The sequence below is a fragment of the Plecotus auritus genome (assembly GCF_963455305.1).
Source record: "Plecotus auritus genome assembly, chromosome: 10".
NCBI lineage: Eukaryota > Metazoa > Chordata > Mammalia > Chiroptera > Vespertilionidae > Plecotus > Plecotus auritus.
The window spans coordinates 45,121,313-45,142,753 of NC_137785.1; the positions used below are offsets into that span (position 1 = coordinate 45,121,313).

General features: G+C 44.7%; 1 protein-coding gene and 1 long non-coding RNA gene across 4 annotated transcripts in view; one reads left to right on the forward strand and one right to left on the reverse strand.

Annotated features, from left to right (window-relative positions):
- The window catches only part of ZFHX3 (zinc finger homeobox 3), a 974,639-nt gene that overhangs the window by 373,173 nt on the left and 580,025 nt on the right, over window positions 1-21,441 (reverse strand). The gene's annotated exons all lie outside the window — the stretch shown is intronic.
- Window positions 13,258-21,441, forward strand: part of LOC308236413 — a 29,062-nt gene continuing 20,878 nt past the window's right edge. Inside the window, exon 1 of the long non-coding RNA XR_013959280.1 lies at window positions 13,258-13,985. This is a non-coding gene — a long non-coding RNA (uncharacterized lncRNA). The remainder of the gene's footprint in view (window positions 13,986-21,441) is intronic.

Sequence of the window (21,441 nt, forward strand, 5' to 3'; positions counted from 1 at the left end):
GCGAAGCAATCAATTCATAAGGCGTGTATGTGATCTGACAGCGTCTCCTGGGTTTGACAAGAGAAGCGGAGGGACCCAGTAATCCTACAGGAATCTGTCCTCCAGTCCAGAACCACAGGCGCGCTTCCCTGTTGCACAGCGAAACGGTAGTCGCTCTGTTGTTCTCTCTACCCATTTTTCATGACAAGTTTCATCTTCCTCTTCCCTTTCTCCACCCCTTCCATGCAGGCCCATTACTCAAAAGAAAGGCTCACCCATACCAACAAGCACAGCTGCAGTTCTGCCAATTCAAACCAGATGGGTCTGGAAGGCAGCTGCTGCCAAGACTATAATTCAACCGGGAATTCCTAAATGCTTCAACCAACCATTTAATAAGCTTTCTCCCTGCTGCACAGAGATGGTGAGGCCAACGTGGTTGGAACATGCCATTTTGGAAGAGTGCTCTGTGTTGCCCAATGGATTGTTTGCTTCTATTTTACATGGACCTCCTCAACGTGTCACAGGCTGCCTATCCTTCCTCCACCCCCGGCCTGTCCTCCTCTCGGCGTAGTGGAATGAACCACTGTTCGCAATCCTTCATGCCCTCTGTGCATTGGGATTATATATCTATACCTTGGCCTTGTGACTTGGTGGCTTTTCCCACTAAAAGTGGAGTGTATTTCCTCATTGATTTGGTGTGTGGCTCAACCATGTAACCTGACTGAGTTAATGGAGTGTGTGTGTGTACACGAGTGTGCTAGCTCTGAATTGAGACCCACAAAAGCACCGCTTCTTTCTGTTCCCGTCCTTATGCTCTGTTGATCTACCATGAGAATGATATGCCATTGACAGCAACTGGCCTGAGAAGAATGACAAAACACTGGAGCTGACTTGAACCCAAATCACACCCTGGAGCCAAGCCCAGCTGATCCCAGACAAACACAGCAGAGCCAAAGCCGGCCTATGGACACACAAGGGAACAGCCAGCGTTTGCCGTCTGAAGACACTACATTTCGGGAAGCTTTGTTACACAGCAACAAGGTGGCAACAGCTGACTGAGGTGCTTGCCGCCTGAGTCAGCTTTCCATAACTGCCTTGGGGTTATGTTAGCACCGTGCTTCATAGCTCCCTGCCACTTACAGGGCAAGTCCAAACTCCTCACCATGGCATTCAGGGCCTCTCCCAGTCCAGTTCTAGCCTCAGTGTCAGTCTCGCTGCAAAACCTTCCTGAACGGAGCTGCTTCCCCTCCTTTGGATTTCCCATGATCTACAACAGCAGCACTTGTTATCCTGGATGTCGCGAGTATTATATTCATCTCCCAGGAAAGACTGCGAACTCCAGAGTCAAAAGTCAGCCCATCATTTGTCGTCTTAGAACTAGCCTACAGTAAACACAGTGAATTTGCTTAGTAATGATTACAGCATGCCTGGTTTTGATAGGAAACATTGACAGACTCAAATGTTATTTGAACATTTTCAAAAAAGAAACGTGGACTCCCCGGTTTCCTAGTTCAGAGTCTAGGTTTACACAGTGATCTGGGTTTCGGTAGGAGACAGATAGTGGCACAAATGTCATCGGAGGTCATAAAGATATGTGCCGAAAGCAAGGCCGTGACCCACTTAAGCCCTCCCTTGGGATTTCAGCCTGATCCTTGTTCTAATGTTGACCCACGGCCATTGCCCAAATAGAGGGGGCTGAGAGAAGGCCAGAGTTTGATTTTCCCAGCTGATCTGGTCACAGTTTTGCCTGTAATAATGTTGCTGTTTTCCCTGGGCTGGCTTCTGCAGACGTGTCAGATGGAGTGGCGCTGTAGCCCTGGGATAGATCGATAGCATCGATCCTCAAGGCTCCGTGTCATTTCCAGAGGATTTGCTAAAGAAGCTACTTATGTTCCTTTTCCATTTCCACCAACTCATTCCCAGCTGCTGCCGCCTTTGTACGTCTCAGCCACACCTGGAGGAGTGGCACGTGACGGTCCTGGGGTTCAGGCACCTTCCTTCAAAATTAAACACAGGATAGCACGTGACCCACCAAACCCTGAGCAACATGAGGAAGTCAGGTCACACTGGTCCACAGGGTTTGGTTTGTTTTGTTTCAAAAAGGGCAGCCTGGCCCTACACTAAGCAATTGATCCCCGGGCTTAACTTTTAAATTAAGACCATTGTAAATTTGGGAACTTGAGAGGACATAGAGAGGACACCCATAATACTTTGCAAATGTCAAGTGCCTCTTCATGTTGGTTACTTTTCAAAGGTAGCTAGGTTACAATGTACTGTGGTAATGAAAAAACCCCGTCAGGCCCACTCAACGGGGTTTTAGTCAATATACATAATATTATTGGGCTTTGCAGGGATTAAAGGTTGTTTCTCTCACAGCCTCACAATAGGACTATTTCTTTCTACTAAAGGCACAAAGGAAAACCCCTGTTTACAGAGGAGCCTGGGACATTTTGGGGCCCCAGGGTGGTCCCAAAATGTGTACAAATAATCCCTTTGTATACTTCCCCCTGCTGGTGGCTTTGTAGTTAACCCAAAAATATCTAATTTCTGTCAATCTATAGATGACAGGATTTATGAAAAAATATTTATTGGTGATTTGTGTTGCCCATGAGTCATTTTCTAGAATACAGAAGTCATGGCTTCCTCCAGTTTTATCCAGAGAGTGAAAGCTTTCATGTCACGGCACCCTCCTCCCAACTCTCGGGTCTCTTCAGTTTCTCCATGTTTAGTGTGGTCTTGGAATCACTCGCCCCACAGAGTGGGGTGTCCAGCATGGAGCAGAGCACAAAGTGTGGCCTCACCTAGATTCACACACATTAGGGGGCTGGAGACAGCACATCAGGAAAGCTGCAATGTCTCACAGACAAGCCTAAATAGGAGGAAGAAAACTATTCAGTATGCGTGGCCCACGCAACTAAAAGGAAATTCCGGTTCCAAAATCTCACCGCAGAGATGCGGTGTTAACCTGTCTAATGAAACTGGAAGAGGATTATGGAGAATAATCCCGGGCTGGCTCCAGGGAATGACCCAACTAATTCTTTTAAGCATCTCTACTGTGCCCAGAACTTTCTTAGAATTATTTTGATTAAAAAAAAATTTGTGGTGAAAACACATAACCCCAAATGTATCATTTTAACCATTCTAAAGTATATAATTGAATGGCATTAAGGCATTCACAGTGTTGTACAGCTATTACTACTGTCCATTTCCAGAACTTTCTCATCACCCCAAATGGAAATCCTATTCTGATTAGTGGTCACCCCTTATTTCCTCTTCTCCCCAGTTCCTGACAACCACAAATCTGCTTTCTGTCTCTATGGATTTGCCTATTCTGATGTTTCATATAAATAGAATCACATGATATGTGGCCCTTTGTGTCTGGCTCCTTCTACTTAACATAGTTTCTTCAAGGTTCCTTCCTATTGTAGTATCAGGAATTCTTTTATTTTCATGATTGGATAATATCCCATTATAGGGAAAAAACCTCCTTTTACTGATGTGTTCATCTGTTGATGGACATTTGGGTTCTTAGATCTGGTTTTTGCTTCTTTTCATGGTAACAGAAATTCATGTAAACAACACGCAGATCTAATGTTGTTATGGTGGTTGTTTTTAACAAGTCATGTTATTAACATGTTTTACTCTCAACAGTCCATCCGCATGTACGAGCACTAGAGGCACTCAATCAATTTTGCTTGATGAGGTCTTGTTCTTGCCTTCAAGGGCCCTGGTTGGGTATACCAGAAATCAGGAAAGAATTATATAAAGTAAGTAGGGATGGTGCAGGGGGTCCATGGATGTGTCACTCTGTGGAAAAGGACCCTGTTGGACCAGTGAGCCCTTTTCAGTTTCCAGTCACCGTTTCTACAAACGGTTGATGCTAAGAGATCCTGGAATCATGGGAATGGCCCACAAGGCAGGGAGCAGAGCACTGTGCCGACTGGGCTGCCTCTGGACGGGCCCTGGTGTCCAGGAGCACAAGCCGGTGAGAACTTGAAAGCTACCTCCTCTGGTCAGCAGGGTCCCAGGAAATTGGTTAAGATTTCCTTTGTAAAATACATTTGAGGAAAAGCTAGGTGAACTATAAACCGTTTTTTAAAAGTTGGAATGGTCTTCATTGACAAATAAGTCTGAGAAATGTGGTCAAAAATTTAAGTTAAGGGAAGTAAAATAGGTCTTGGTACCCAGGTCTTTTCAGAGCCTTTTAATATATCCATGTACATTCTAAAGCTCCAATACAACATGCAGAATTTTCTAAAGTTCTTTGACTATGAAAACCCTCCATGCTACTGCATTTATTGTGTAGTTTTTGTGTTGCACAAAGATACCTACTAAAGGGAGCTGGTGGGAGCTGAAATGCATGTGCCTTCCACTCTGCTTGCCAAATTAAAGGTCTACGCGGTGGCATTCTTGTGTTTGTTCGTTTGCCTTCCCAAAATAGTCTCCATTCTCTAATTTTCACAAGGGTGCTCTGTTGGTAATAGAGTCCCCGGCACCTTTATGGGGAGGGGGGCGTGGGGGTGATGTGTGTGTGTGTGAGGGAGGATGCATGCAGGGGATGAGAGTGTTGGGCATATCTTCTGTGGGGCAGGGCTGTAGCCCTGGGAAGGAGCGCTGCCACCAAGAGCAAGGCAGCTACTATAGACTGAATGCTTGTGTCCCCAAAATTCTATGTTGAATGCTTGTGTCCCCCCCAATTCTATGTTGAATGCTTGTGTCCCCCCAAATTCTATGTTGAATGCTTGTGTCCCCCCCAATTCTATGTTGAATGCTTGCGTGCCCCAAATTCTATGTTGAATGCTTGTGTCCCCCCAAATTCTATGTTGAATACTTGTGTCCCCCCAAATTCTATGTTGAAACCAATCCCCTCTGTGACGGTGGTAGGAGATGGGGCCTTTGGGAAGCATTAGGTCACGAGAGTGGAGCCTTCAGCGATGGGATTAGTGCCCTTATACACGAGACCTCAGAGAGCTCACGTCCCACTTTCTCCCCGTGAGGACAGAATGAGATGATGTTCTCTATGAACCAGGAAGTGGGCCCTGACCAAACGTTGAATCTGCCGGCGCCTTTCTCTTAGGCTTCCCAGCTTCCAGAACTGTGAGAAATAAATGTCTGTTTCTAATAAGCCACCCAATCCATGGGGTTTTGTTCCAGCAGCCTGAATGCACTAAGACAGTATCGCAAAGATATATCCCTGGGGCCACTGCAGCTTCATCAGGGACAAGGACTGAGATTCATCACGGACAAGGACTCTCAGGAGGATGGCAGACCATGTTGTGATGATGGAGCCACCAAACCTGAGGTCCTGGACTTGACTTAATCTGACCTCCCTGGAAGACTGAGCTTGAGGCTGTGCTTTCCTCCTTAGTCAGGATGGGGGCCTCGGGAGTCCAGGATGAGGGCCTGGGACCCCAGAGGCAGAGAAGGAGCTGATAGAATGCTGAAGGATAAAAGCCTAAGGACTCAAAGTGGGAGCCATCAGCGGGGTGGACAGGCCAGACAATCTGCAGGGAGAAGCTGAGCTGGGCATTGACTGGACACATCTATTAAACCTCTGTGCTTTCCCCACAAAGCCGTCACTGATGTTCAGAATGAAAAGAATACTGGAGCACAAAGGGATTATGAGATTCCTTCTGAATCAACTCGGGGTGATTAAATTATTTTTGATATTGCTTAGTTTCACGTATTTATATTTGAATTCTCTGAAAACTGGTACTCCATGTGGGATACTTCCGAGGGGTTTCGACTAATCACAACATCCCAACCCATGGCCATGGTCATAATGGAAAACAGGGTTTACTGGATAAGCATGCTTCTACAATTACAAAATTGGTGGCATTGGAGCCAAATGGCTCATAAATGAAAGAAATTTTGCATGTCAGGTTGCTATCTGTATCTTGCCTTGTAATAAATGCATATATACATATATTTCTATATCGTGTGCTATTTCTTCCTGCTTATAAAATACATGTGACCACTGTAGAAAATGCAAAAAACACAAAGAATAAAATAAAGAAACACCACAATACCTCTGTTTACAGTCACAATTTGGTGTATATATTTTATACACATTTATATATAAGTATGTATTTTTATAGATTGTTTATAAATGGGTATATATTTTATTTAAAAAGTTGCATCTTTTTATAGATTTAAAAATGAAATTGGGATCACCTCTATATGCTATTTTTAACTTTTTAAAAAAATCACTTGTTAATGGGTTGTGTATACTTTCTATGTCTTTAACTATCACTTCACAACACGACTGCAGAGAATGTCACTGTCAGGACAAATTTCATTTTACTTAATATAACTTCCTATTAGACAGAACTCAGCGATGAACCCTTCTTTTATTTCACATCTCTAATTGTTTCCCAGAAGCCTCTCACATCTTTTTCTTATACTCCTGTAACACCACAAGCCCTGAAATTGTCACTGCTGGTTATAATTATTTTTTAAAGATGAACAAGATACTTACCAGGTGTGAATAATTTCTCCTCATCTGAGTGCCATATACCAAGATCAACAATGCAAAACGGCATGTTGAAAATACTTGGCTTTAAAGTATTATTTTCTCTTACAGCCTAAGAACATGCAAAGTAAAAAGTGGATTTAACTCAAAAAGGTTTCTTGTTCAAAGCAGCCCTGGTTTGAGCTTCTAGATTGCTCCTCCATGGCTGTAATGATTTTCTAGACATGGAACTTTCCACTGGCCAGTTGTGAAGAGCAGGCTGAGCTCATCTAAGCAAGTCAAGTCACTGAGTCCGCAATATCCCTGGAGTGCAGTTTCTAAGTGCCCTGCGCCATATGTCTAGGTGTGGCCTGTCAAGGACAAAGAGCTTTTGCAGAGCTGTGGCCAGCATAGTCGTATTTATGGGAACAGGGCTCCGTGCTGACAGACTGATGAAAGGCTGCACCAGCCACCTGGATTGCTTGCTAAGAAGAGGTGTCTTCTTTAAACCTGGGCCTCTGAGTGGAAGCCCTAATGCTTCAGTCAAATGGACAAAGACAGCAAGGCACGGAGAGCTGCACACACTCAAGAAGGTAAGCTGCTTCCCATGAACACAGACTGCCGATGACTTCCAGAACCTTCTGCTTGAAAAGTCTGAAGGGAAAAGTGGCTGGACTGAGAGTGCATGAACTCGGAAATATCTCTGAAAGCTTCAGCTGGCTTTCCCAAACTTCAGTCATGGTACTATCACCGCCAGGATTTTGATCTATTCCTGTAGTGCCTTCATTGTGGCTTGCTATCTTTCTTCCAGTGGACTCACACTTTTACTTAAATAGATTTAGCCTCATGCTACGAGAAAATACCCATCGAATCATGATATTATGTGCTGGTTATATTTTTATATAATGCCTAAATGTTAAAAAAAATTTTTTTTTAAAAAAAGTGTTAGTGTACCTCCAAACGCGGCCTTTCACATTACTATTTATATGCATTCCACACGTGAGGAAATATGGGTTTAAAGAAAGCTCTTTTAGGACAAATACAAAAATATGGCTGTCTACAATAAATAGAAAACATTTGAGATTTGTTCTTTTGAATATCTATAGCAGCTATAAATAAAGCCAGCCTTAAGAAGACTTGAATAAATGTCCACAGGTCAGAGCCACAAAAAGCTGCTCAATTAGGGGTTTTCAAGATGGACCCATTAACACTGTGTTCTACATCGTGTAATCCCAGCACAGACGAAATATTGGCCCATGTGGATCTCTGTTCTGACCTAACAATGCATTTTTTATTTCTGGGCTCGCCTTTCTGTTTATGGAGTAGAAACTCCTTAAGCATCCATTTCAATAACTAACTGAACTAACAGTCACTCTCCATTCCCTTGGGAAGCCCTGATGACTGATGCCCACAGCATTCTGTGGGGTCCCAGATAATGGCCCACACCCTGGAGCACCTGAGCAGTCCTGGGCCCACAAAGTGAGATGTATCTTCCCTAAGAGTCAGTTATGTTTGTTCTCAAATTTCCTTATAAAACTTATTCTTGTTAATGTAATTCATAACTTAAATAAAATATAAAGCAGAGATGTACAGGTACAAAAAGAGCTGTTTCTGTGACAGCTAAACAAACTCTGTGAAAACACTCAGGTGAGTTGCTAAAAATTTCCAAGTGGGTAGAGCAACTATAACGGAAGGATTCTGTACTCATGGCATTGTACATGTTTTTATGTGCCCTTAGCTTTAGCCAACTTCTAAAGTTAACTGACCAACGACTGGTCCATCAGAGCTCCCCCTATGGGCCTGCATGGTAACTGTTCTCACTGCCGGCCTTGGCCTGTGTCCTGAGATGTGAGCTCCCAAAGATCAGGGCCTCTAACTTAGCCGCCTTTGCTGATTACATGGAGCCAAGGCCTTATAGCTCTGATCAAGTTCCTTAAGAATTGAAATTCAATGTCTTGTTCTTATTAATTTGAATTCCTTCAAATTGTCTGTACTTCCTACCCTGATCCTGAGTCGTTTTTCCTTCTGGCCACATAACTGAGCGTGTCTGGGATGAAGAAATGCCCGCCACTGAGCTGTCTATTCTGCCAGGACTGGCTGGGAAGGGGGAAGCAGAGGAGGGGCCTCTGGCAGCCTGAGCATGACTGAAGTATGGCTCTGCCAATGAAGTACTTCATTCTAGAATATTCCACCAATGCTACAGGGTGGCGAAGTAATCTATCACATATATTTAAAGTTGAATTTACCGATATTTTATGGTATTGGATATTATTTCTATTAACATTTTATGCTGAAATTACAGAATGATTCGTGAGTACTGAATTTTTGATTGCTTTTACACTTGCTGGGACACTATTAAACTTGATTTACGTTAATAGCACTGTAAGAAGATATTAACAATGAAATTTCCAAAAGCACTTAGCATCTCATAATTGGAGTTAAATGACAAAAAAAATGAGGGGATAATAAAGGAAAGAGAGAAAAGGAAAGAGAAAGTTTTGACAATACTCTTTTTAACCTGTGGTTCTTAATAAGATTTTTGCAAAATTGTTTTAGGTTAGAAAAGAATCAACTCTCCGATCAGGAGCGATGACACTGATTTATTAGAGGGGTTTTACATTATGGAGTAAAGATCTAGCTCCAGGTATAGAGTGCAGAATTTACTACTTCTCGGAGAGAAAATTTCTGATTGCCAGAGTTGGGCGGACACTTCCATGGCCACCTTTTTCTCCCATCAGTGCTAACTAGAATAGAATCTAATTGTTTTAAATAAAAGTAAGTGATTTGGTCATAACTGCTGAATTACAGAAAGGTGGACTTTTAAAGCAAAGACACCAAAGCTAAAACAAAAACAATGAATAACAACTATTATAACACATTTTGTTGAGCCTTCATTATGTGCAGGCTCTATGCGAAGCAATTTGTATCTATAATCTCATTTAATCGTCACAGCATCCTTATGCATTAGGTATTATGATTATCTCTGTTTTACACCCAAGGAAAGTGAGCTGCAGAGAAATTAAATGCCATTAGCAGTGGTGGCACCGGGATTTTCACACAGGCAATCTGGCTCCTTAACCACCATGCTTAACGGCTAAATGATAAGTGATCTGGTTGAACTCAGAACCACATTATGCATGGCTTCTATTGGCCCTGGGTGTTTCTGCCTTCATGGGTCCCTTCCTCCCCCCAAATTATTCAAACTACTGCTTTATGATTGCACTGACATAAAATGAATATATTAATATCGTATATCAAAACATATATCATTTGACCCGAAAGTATAACTTTTCAATGATTTTAAAGGACATTAAAGCAGTTTTGTGGGCCTCTAAAACCTTTATGGGCCCTACCACTACATCTACTGCGCTTAATGGAGAAGTCGGCCCTGGTTAGCATGACAAAAAGGTCTAGACCAGAACATGCAGTCACATAATCTCATTTTTGATTACAACTGGTCCAGAGAGCTCTGGTGATGGAAGGAATGGCAGTGCCTTGAGAAGAGGAACGAGGTGGTTTCCTTTCCCTTGTCCTTTTGGAGGACGCATGGCTGAGGCCCTTGTCTCCTCTTTGGGGATTGCAACGCCAGAACTGATGCGGTCTTTATGAGCTTAACCTTAATCAATATTCTTACGGTTTAGCTTTTCTTTTTAAAAACAGCTTGGATCCTGAACTGATAATACTGCCTAAAAAACTAACAGAATACTAGAGATGTCAGAGACAAGACCAGCTGCCTGATTAGGATTCTTACCTGGGCTACTGTTTTCAATAAAGCAAGTGAAAACAAGCCCAGCCAAATTCTCCGCTCCTCACACACAGCAGCAAACTATAGTTTCTATCCTAAAGAGAAATGAGATTCATCCATGAACCTTTCTCCCCAACCCAATAATGCTTTGTGGGGTTCAGTTTCTTTGGAGCGCATTCTGAGAGTTCACTCTGAGAAGGTGGTGAATCTCAAGTTTTGGCCCAGATTTTTATATATTTTGGATAAAATTAATGCAAGAAATAATTTTTAGTTCTCAAATTGATATTGGATCTCCTGGATACAGGGTAAGTCGAACATGTATAACCTCATTACCATGTTAAGGTTTAGTATCTGTTTTGCTTTATGGTAAAAATAATCTCAAGTTAGCTCTGTGTGAATTAGACCACTTGTAAAAGGTCTCCCAGTGGTCTATATAGGAGCTGAATGAGATTTACCAGTATATGCTACCCTCTTTTAAAGCCAGGGTTTAGGAGGAAGTGGAAATGCATAATTTTATTTGCAAGGAAAATGCTCCAGATATCCAGGATAAAATATTTTCCTTGTAGTTTTTAACTCAATGAAAATCATGTGATCTTACTTCCTTTTTAAAAATATATTTTTATTGATTTGAGAGAGGAAGGGAGAGGGAGAGATAGATAGAAACATCAATGATGAGAGAGAATCATTGATTGGCTGCCTCCTGCATGCCCCATTCTGGGGATCGAGCCCACAGCCCGGGCATGTGCCCTGAGCGGGAACTGAACTGTGACCTCCTGGTTCATAGGTCCATGTTCAATCATTCAGCCACGCTGGCTGAGCCTTTCTTCTTTAGTTTACAAGATGTTTATAGCATTTACAGACTTCATTTGGAAATTGGGAATTATTTACCTTAAAAAATGATTGAGAATGTGAATCTGGGATTCTGTTAAGAACATAGCTAACAAAAGGCACAAAGTAAAAGGTAACTGATAAGCAAATGATAGATGATTGAATAGATACATAATGAATACAAAAATAGATTAATAATACAGATGGATAGACAAGTAGATGATAGATAATAAGAAGATATTCATAGATCAATATATGGTTAGAAAATGGATATCTAGATGCACATGGATGAATAGATGACTGGGAAGCAGAATAAATAGTTGATATATAAATGAATATAGCCAGATGAATGGAGAGATAGATGCTAGAGATTGATGCATGTAAGGACAAATTTGGAATGAAATTGCAGATAGATGAAAGGGTACAACAATATCGTGATTGTACCCAACTGGAATGGAATACCAATGAAGTTAATGACATTTCTCTTTGAGGAGCTATTTTAAATAGTTTAACTATATTGGGGGATGTACAGACTGGAAGCAGGGAATTAGCCTTTAATAGCCCTGAAGTTTCATGCTGTCTTAATGATTGGGAGAAAATACATGGGTGGGCCACGATTTAGCCACTTCTGAATCCTCCATAATGCTCAGTTCTGGCCCACTTGGCCTCTTTGATACACGCTAGAAAAATGTGAGATGCACAGAGTGAAGGATGCACAGGGCAGCCTTCAGGCATCCTTGGTGATACACAAAAGTCATCCCATTTTGCCTTTTCTTAATTCTGATGTTCATATATCCGGGCACTGGTAGACCTGCTCAGGAAGGCGTGGTGCTGTAATTAATCCGTGTCACAGCAAAGTGTATATTGGTGGAATTTATGAGTGGGTTTGAGTTGCTGTGATGAGTAGGGGCACCTCAGCCCGTGTGATATAAATTCCTCTGCTAATTGGATTGCTGGAGCTAGTCAGAAGCCAGAAAGGGAATAAAAAAAAATCCATGTTCCTGCTGCTGCTGCTGCTGGCTGATAAAGCGGACAGCCCCTTTCAAGGCAGAGGGTGCTGGAATTGAATCCTCACGCGGAGGTCTTACTCTAGATGCCTATCTGAAAGGCGACACATCCCTTCTGTCGCCGGGCCAGGAGGAGACAGAGCAATGGGAGAAAAGAGTAGAGTATCCCAAGGAGATTTTACTTCTGAATCACAGGCACAGAGGGAGTGGGGGAGAGACAAAAGGATAGGAAACCAAAGCGAGGGGGACCATCCAATGGCCTGAGAGAGCTAGAAGCTTCTTCTGAAATGAGGTGCCACTCCCTGAGACTTGTGAGCGTGCCTGACATCCACTTGGGGGCATGACCTCAGGGGGCCTCATCTCAGAAGCCAAGATTCAGAGCGGGCCAAAGAGAGTCACCCGTGGCGTGTCATTGAACTCAGGACACTCCTGTGCTCCATTTCCTGAAGGTGAGGAAGCCAAGGGGAGGGTGCAAATTCCACTCAATACGAGGGCGCATGCAACCCCGGAAACTCAGCTGACCTGCTCACGCTGTCCGGAAGGTTAGGAAACAAGACCAAGGCAAAACTCCCCGCCCGGAAGCCGCTGGCGGATAGCACGTTCCTGGGCTCCCACACTTCCTAGGTTTGGGAGGAGGCAGAAAGGGCAAGTCTGTGCTCAACGCCCTGTGTGCCCTTCCTATCGAGGATAAACAGTTCATCTCAGCGCAACGTGTTTAGTGTATATACACTGGAGGGCACGGATTGGATCTTGGTGGCCTTTATCTTTTCTTTGCTTGTCCAAGGCCCTCCCATGTCTCCATAGAGGGAAGTGTGTGCCTAACATTGGGTTCCACCGGGCTGAGTGCCCCGCAGTCCTCTTTAAATCCCCCCTTTTTGTCTCTCCCGCGTCCTTTTCCCCTGTGATTACCACTCCTTGCCCATATTTCTCCGGAAGCCCTCCACATGCGCTAAATCCTGAGTCATGATGAGTAGGCAGCAGGCCCCTCTTGTACACAACAAAGACTTCTATTCCCCCCCCCCCCCCCTTCTATCTTTTGGGCGACACGATAAAAAATAACCCTGTATTTATGCAAATTGCAAAGTAGCGTGTGATAATGAAAACAAAACAGCGCTGGCCCGCAGCCAAGACATGGCACTGACGGGGGCTCCCGACCATTTGGCTCCTGATTCTTCGGGGAAAGCAGCTGTGGAGGAAGGAGAATACACAACACCCTCGTCACACGCGCGCTCCCACGCGCACACCCTCGTTCGCACGCATTCCGGTACCGTCGCCTCGGAGCCAGCGAGACCTGGGATCCAAATGAAGTTCTGCTTGCGACCGCCGCCAGCCCTTCAGCGTCGTCCCCCACGAGCCTCCCTGCCCCCTGCTCCTGATCCCCTTTCAGGAATTTACAAACATTTTCCACAGATCAATATCTGTATTGATTATTCATTGTGAGTGAGTCGTGTGTCTTTGGTGATCCGGCTTGCAGAGGTTGCAGCCAAAGCCTGCTGCAGGGGGAAAAAAAATAACAGAAGGCGAGAAGGACCCAGCAAGCTGGGGTCTGAGGCTGTCGGCAACACAGAGAGGAAGAGAAAAAGAGGAAAGCGCTGGGACACGAAGGAATGGACGAGGGTGGAGGAGAAAGAGGGAGCAATAGCAAGAAAAACGAGGCGCCGGCCGGCCATCTGGATCCAGGGATCTCGGTGGCTTGGAGGGAAGCCCCATCTTGGCTCTGCGGTTCGTGCAACATTCTGCGGGCTCGCTCTGGGAGCGAGAGGTGACTCACAGTGCTGGTATCTCCTGCGTAAGAGCTTTGGGGGATCCCTTGGCTTGCTGACAAGGAAAGGAAGAAAGCAGCAGCCGAGGTAAAACCCGATCGCTTCCGACAGCCTTGCGGAGGACACGCAGTCGCTTGGTCCGCCTGGAACAGCTCGCAGCTCTGATGGCACGCGGAGGGGGAATAATTAAAAAGGCCGGTGTCCCTTCCTAAGTGAGTAAACACAAAGCCGTTCCAAACGTGCTCTCCAGCTAATGAGAAGCTGTAATTTCTAATACTTCAAGGCAAAACAAGACAGTGATAGGGCTCAGTGGAGTGTGTGTGTGCGCGCGGGGATATGGAGATGGGGGTGGGGGCTGCCGGGGGTGGAGATAAATCGACTAATTGTTGGCAATGTTTAAAAAAGGGATTACTGGAAAAGACAGTGAAATGATGACAGGAAAACATCTTGGACCAGAGCCAAAAAAAAAAAAAAAATCGAGGCAAATCAAGTCTGTAGCTCGGAGAAAACACCCGTCGCTGCTGTCGGGGACTCTGTTAGGAACTGCCCGGGGTTCCTCAACCGCGTGTGGATACTGTGTGGGCACTGTGTGGGCACCTGGGGCAGGACCAGGGGCCACCAGTGTCCGGAGGAAGGGACCGTGGCATGCCAGGTTACACAGTTGTGTCAGACTTTGAGAAACAAAGCAAAACAAAATAATAAAAGCCAATCTGCCCTTTCCTTTAATTGGAGTTCCTGCTTGCTCAAATTTGCTTCAGTCTATTAAAAGCAACCCCTACCTGTGCCTTCTGATAATAGGAGCTGCTGCTTCTCAGTGTGCCGCCAGGAAGCTGCTACAATGTTACACAAATATGCTGGAGAAGGAGGTTGAGGAGATCCGTTTTCCAACCGCTGGGCTTCTGGCTACACGTACCAGGTGGCTGTCTTTGCCAGTTGGACCGCCATGTGGCTTGGGATTCCTCTTCTCTTGTCACCCAGCTGTGGCACGCGGGACTCTTTTAACACAGGGTTCCAAGCACACACAACACAGTGGGGCTCCCAGGAGTAAAAGGAACTGGATCTTCCTTCCTTTTGGGTGTTAACTGAGCTATCTGGTCTCCTTTCACATGAATGGAGTTGGGGCTTTAAAATAAAAAAAAAATATTTTTTTATTATTTTTTATTTCTGGGACTTAAAAAAGTCCATAGATAAGGTATCTCCTTTTGAATGAGGTTTTACTCATCATGTTGCTTCCTGGTTTCGGACTCCCCAAGACATTGCAAGTTTCCCGAGCAGGAGAAATAGATCTTGCAGATGTGTGCCTTGGAGATCCAAAGGAGGAGGAGTTAAGCCAGTTGTGGATGACTCTTGCATTGCACCCTACATTGCGTTTCTTCAGCATTCATAGACTCCTGTGTCTGTGGTGTGTGTGTGTGTGTGTGTGTGTGTGTGTGTGTGTGTGTGATGGCATTATGTAAAGTGTATGCTTGCATGAGTGTGGCTCCGTGTCTCTGTGTTTCTCTGAGAGGGTGGAAAAGAGAATGAAGTCAGAGCACAGGGAATGTTTGGGCATTTATGTGATTCATGCCGAGAGTGTTCAGTGCTGCAAGGCAGACAGCCACCCATCCCTGGACTGCCGCTCTGGAGGGCCTGCACAGACCTGATCTGAATGTTAAATGCGGGAGACGAAATTAGCATACTAACCAAGGATGTCAACCCCTCCTTGCAATCAGTAAATGGCCGGCTCCTCTCTTGAAAGCCAGCACCGCCATGCGCACCAGCCACTTAACCATGTCCTCTGTCAGGTCCTTTTTTTGTGTTTGTTTTTTTGTTTTTGTTTTTTGATGAAAGACTGGAAATTCATTAATGAGGAGGGAAGGAAGGGCTTCAAGGGGCTATAATGAAAACAAATGATCCTCTTTAAACCTCATGACGGCCAAAGCTGGGGGAGGGGGTTGTGGGGGCTGCTTTCTGTTCTGGGGCTGGAGAATAGGAAATTCCACAGACAACAGACCACTTGACAAGAGCCCAAGAATGTATTACTTGGGAATTTCGTCTGTGTGGCACAGACCAGCAGTGGCCAGTATGTCTGTGTTAATAAAAGTTACAATGAGCTTGATCTTCCGAATTCAAAGGTGTGGTCTATATCAGATGTCTTTCCATTCTGTCTCAGGTTACCCAAGTTTGTTGACCTTGTGAGGGCAGAAGAGCTTTTGGAATCTTTTGGCCAATTGCTGCGTCCTTTGAAGCAGTACACATTTTTCTTTTGGGCTACGCATTAGGCTGCTCCCGAAGGAAGTGGTTGATTTTATTTTAATCTCTATCAGACACAGAAGCACATAAAGGAAACACATGGACTTCAACTTCTGTAGGGCCCTGTCCTGAAGTAGACAGAAGGCTGTCTAGGAGCTAAGAATCCGGGACTCCGCCCCAAGTCTTTGGAAGGGGGAACGTTTGCTTCCCTTTTCTTTATTTTAGCCCCTTTATCTGCAGAAACAAACTTCTCTCCCATTGTATTTTACTGTTTGGCTTTAAACCGGAGGTCACACTCTGAAATCTCTAGGGACCTGAGAGCCTGAGGAGGCAATAGGGAGGACTGGGGCTTGGGATGAGCTGGAAGCAGCCACTCACGTTCACTCAAGGGAATAAAAGCTGTGCCTTGTGTTGTCTGCTCTTCCAGTGTTCCGAGAGGTGGTAGAAATTGCCATGTTTAAATACAAAATCTATAATAATGGAAGTGTAATATGCTAATTAGACCGAAAGACCTTCCGGAGGACCGCACTATGACACCCACTGGCGCCAGGCCAGCCAAGGCGGGTGCGATGCGATTTGTCGGGGCCGGCCACTGCCCCATGATCGCCCCGCAGAGGGAGGCCCAGGCCACCAACCGGCAGGCTGTGCCAGGTGGGCGGGGCCTCCCTCTGGGAGGGAAGCCCCAGTGCGGGCAGCCAGGGGAAGGAAGACCTACTCTTGCATGAATTTCGTGCATCGGGGCTCCAGTATATGAATATTGAAATACTGGCTCAATGTGTTTTTTTAAAAAACATTCTATGGGTCAAATAAAACATATTTGTGAGGATAATGTTGGCCCACAGCACGCCAGTTTGCAACCTTTGTTTTAGTAGTTTAAAATATTAGCACACGTGTTTTGTTGTTAGATTATTTTGTATACTTTTAAAGCCCAGTCTTTTTGTATTAATATTTTACTTTGTGTTTTAATTTCTTTAAAATATAGACATTAGCAACTGCGTGGCAAACATCATGGGCCTGTGTGTTTTGCGGCCCCAAGAGGGAAGTGCTAATTTAGAACAATAGGGAAGGGAAGGAAATGGATGTCTGCATGGCCTCCTTGCCTTGTGGTCACTGGCATCTCAGCAGGAATGGTGGTGCAATGTCATCTTGATGTGACAGTGCACCAAGATTTTCTCCCAGGGGTCATAACTGGGAAGGTTAAATATCTAGAAATGTGTCTGCATATTTTTCATGTGTATCTCCATCAATTTCTAAAGTAACTACTGGTCAGTGCTATTTTAACTTTAAACATTTTATTTTTCAAAATATTTTCTCCTTATTCATCCACAGCACTCTACATCTCAAGTGATAGGAAACAAAGACCCTGGAGAGAGCGAGCCTGCCTATAGTTTGGAAGAGCGCTTTTCCCTGGCATGCGAAATAACTTCAATGCGAAAGGGCACCTCGGCAAACAGGGAAGGGCGGCAAGAAGGCCCCTCCTCTCGCACAACTGTACTGAGCTGCCCCATGTCCAAGGTGCCCCTCACACATATCATCCTGTTTAATTCCCACTGCAGCCAGGCAAGATAGAGACCATTTAGACCATTTAGCTTATTATACAGATTAGGATACTCAGGCCCAGAGAGGTGGCCAAATCACCCAAGGCTGAAAGTAGTAAGAGGCATTCATGGGTCTTCTGAGTCTTAATCTGATGTCATTTCATAATTCTTCATAGGTTCCCATAAAAAATATCCTCTTTAGGGGAAGGCAGGAGAGGCTGGGCGGACGGGTGGGGCGAGCTGGGGGGAAGAGATCAACCAAAGAACTTGTATGCATGTAAGCATAATCAATGGACACAGACAATGGGGGGGGGGGGCAGATGAAGGCTGGGGCTGGGGGTGGGGGCAGGCTGGGAGAGGACAATGGCGGGGGGGGGGCGGGAAGGGGACATATGTAATGCTTTCAATAATAAAGAAATTTAAAAAATACCTCTTTAGAACCCCTGGCCCAAGGCTTCCTCTATTCTTGATCCTCTTTCACCCCCTATCTCACTTCCTCACTACGAGGCTTTCATCTTGCTCTCTGTGTAATTTGTAGTCACGTGCAATTTGAAAATGCTCCCTGAATTCTGCCAGCAATTAGGAACCACTGCTAAGTTACAAATGGCCGTGGCACACCTCCTCCTTAGCTTTCCATTCCCCACTATTTGCTCCTGTCTCCCTCCTTCCCTTGAAAGTTAGATTTACCTACAGGCTGGTCTACGTTTGCCCTGTCTCTACTTCTTCACCCCCTTTTGCATCTCTGCACACAGCACTCTGCTTCCATTTCTACTTTCCGATGAAAACTGCTCCAGGTCATGAATGACCAATGAAATTATACCTTCCTGCCTAGCATGGTTAGATTCCATTGACCACGCCCGTCCCCCGCCCGCCCCCCCCCCCCTTCATTCATGGCTCTTTCTTCTCAGGCTTCATCTCAGACTTAATTTCTCTTTTTTTAATCCCTTATATATTAGTGTTCCTACAAGAGGGAAGTGCTAATTTAGTGGCTATCTTCTATCTTCAACTGTACATATTTTGCTTTGTGTGGATATAAACCCTTGACTTCAGCAGTTGTCTGTCAACTGACCATCCAAACTCCTGGATGGAGCCTCGGGTATCTAGCTGCCTGCCGACCTCTCCTCGGGATGGTCCAAGGCACCCCCACTTGATACACCCTAGACTGGACTCATCACCATTCACAAAGCTGCCCCTCCTTCCACATCCCTTCTCCCCCTTCCCTCTGTCAACTGCTCTTTAAGGTCTTTCAATTCTACTTTCTCAATACCTCTCTAACCACTCTCTCACCATATTCCTGATGCTTTGCTCCTGGTTTATTTCCTCAGTGGCTTTTCTCACAGCCCAACTGTTCTCCTCTCAGATGTGCCCAGCCCACAATGCACTCTCTGCACTACTTCTAAGTGATCTATAGAACCTGCCAATATGATGGTTGTGCTCACCACTGTGAAATCCTTCAGTGAACCCCACCTTCCTAACTTGGCCTTCAGGGCTCCTCCTGGTCTGGGTCTTGCCTCTCCCCAGCCTTCTCTTTTGAGACTCTTCCATTTCCCACTCTATGCTACAGGTCATAGAACCCCATAGTCTTTCATTCCTCTAAGGTTTCCTACAATGTTCCTGCCTCCTGGAATGTTCAACTCTACTTTCTTCATTTGGCCAATTCCTTCTCCACCTTCAAGATTCTGTTCCAGTAGGAAGCATTACTCACTCCCCAAGCCCCCTTTGGGTTGTGTGCTGCCACGGGCCCCCTCCCACTGCTTCCCTCTCTCACATATTAACCGCCCCCCCCGCCCCCCCCCCGCTTCTACAATGATCAAGTTCTCCAATTTCCTCGTGAGCCACTTCAAGGCAGAGAGAGACTGAGTTTTATCCCTGTGTTCCCAGCATCCAGAACAGGTCCTGGTGCATGTTGGGTACTTAATAAATTAATATTACTATTTTTATTATAAGTATCAGAACTACTGTATTTTTTTTAACTTGAAGATTACAGGCCCCCAAAATAATGAAACTGAGGGAAAATATAGCAACCATTTCCCATAGTGCGAAAAAGGATTTCCTATGGTACAGTTCTCACTTACATCAGTTTTTTTTTACTTCTGTCAGGTGAGAAATGAACACTGGGGTGGTCTGTAGGTGTTTGCTGATGTGGTAGGAACTTTGGAGTTAATTAGAAGCTCTGGCTAAAGCTGAACTTCCTCTGCAGAGTTCCTGGGAGGAAACACTAAATTAACAGTTCAAGGTTACTATTAGAAAAATAGCCTGTTTCCCTTAGGTTACGCCTTGGGGAGCCTTTCTCCCTGCCATTCCTGAGGTGTTTCCACTTTCCTTGTGACCTGGCTACATCTGCCACAGTAACCTGGTCTTTCCAACAAAGGGGACATCTCTTGAGCTCAGAGACTGCTAAATGTGTCTTTCGCATATCTCCCCGCAGCAGTAGGTTCTGGAGCGAGCGCTCAGTCATTGCTGGTTGAATGGAGGAGAAAAGCTGCCCACCATAGAAGGAATAAGGACAATCTTGTAAGTTTCCATCTTTCATGAAGGAGAACATGGATTGAGATCACTGGGACAAGACATCATCATTAGGAATTCCTAAATTTGTGAATACAGTTGGTCCTCATTCATGGTAGTATTGCCCTACACAGGCTCTGGTGTAGCAAATACTGAGCTATTGCTCTTGGAAGAATTCCAGGGTTAGGTTCCCTCATGCCTCTGGTGACAATATGTTTGTCAACTGATTAATACAAAACCTTGTTTTATGTGTTTTTCTGTTTAAAGACCTTATTTAATGATACTGTTAATTTACTAGCATTTAACTGATGACCAACAGCACTGTAAGTCATGCCCAATTGAAACTTCTCTAATGCACATGTTTCTTAAAAATAACACTAGGCCAGTGGTCGGCAAACTCATTAGTCAACAGAGCCAAATATCAACAGTACAACGATTAAAATTTCTTTTGAGAGCCAAATTTTTTAAACTTAAACTTAAACTTCTTCTAATGCCACTTCTTCAAAATAGACTCGCCCAGGCCGTGGTATTTTGTGGAAGAGCCACACTCAAGGGGCCAAAGAGCCGCATGTGGCTCGCGAGCCGCAGTTTGCCGACCACGGCACTAGGCAAACAGCTCTGGATCACTATACTTGGGAGGCATTTTAAACAGTGAACCAAAAATCACAAAATGTGGAAAACATGTCACTAAAAAGACAGTGAAAAGAAAGAGCACTTGTTTACAGCATGAGAGTTGAAACAAGAGGTAGAGCGTTACCTCCTTCAGTCTCAGCTGGGAATGTTTCCATTGGATGACTCAAAACTGTAGCTCCCTGTACAAGTCCACGAATGACCACGCATTGCAAGTACTGATGCTGGGGTTACACATACATGTGAGGAGGTGAACTTGCAAATGTGGAATCTGCGAATAATGAGGTCTGACTGCACCCTTAGAATAGAAATGAAACAGTAGAGCTTTTGCTTACTTCCAAATGTAGACTACGATGACTGGGTGCACTGACTTTGAAGTCCATTCTTTTATTTGTATAAAACTCCTTCTGGCAAAGGATCACTTTCACTTGCTTAGACCTCGTCACAGAAGTAACTGCCACTCAAAAGTTGTTGGATGGGTGGGTGTGGTTTGCTGGGATGAGATGCAAAGGCTGGGTGACCAGCTAGACCCCGTCGCCAGCTGGCAGAAGTGTCCCACAGCTGGCCCTCCATGGTTTACTGTATGATTCAAAGGTGGCTTCAGTGAAATGACAGATGACACGTTGGGCATCTTTGCCCCTGTGAAGAGGATTTTAATGATTATCTTAAAAAGTTACTTCTTCTGAGCTAAACCTTGCCCTCTGTGGGTCATATCTTCACTTACATTTCATATTGCAAGTGGCTGCTCAGAAATTCATTTTTG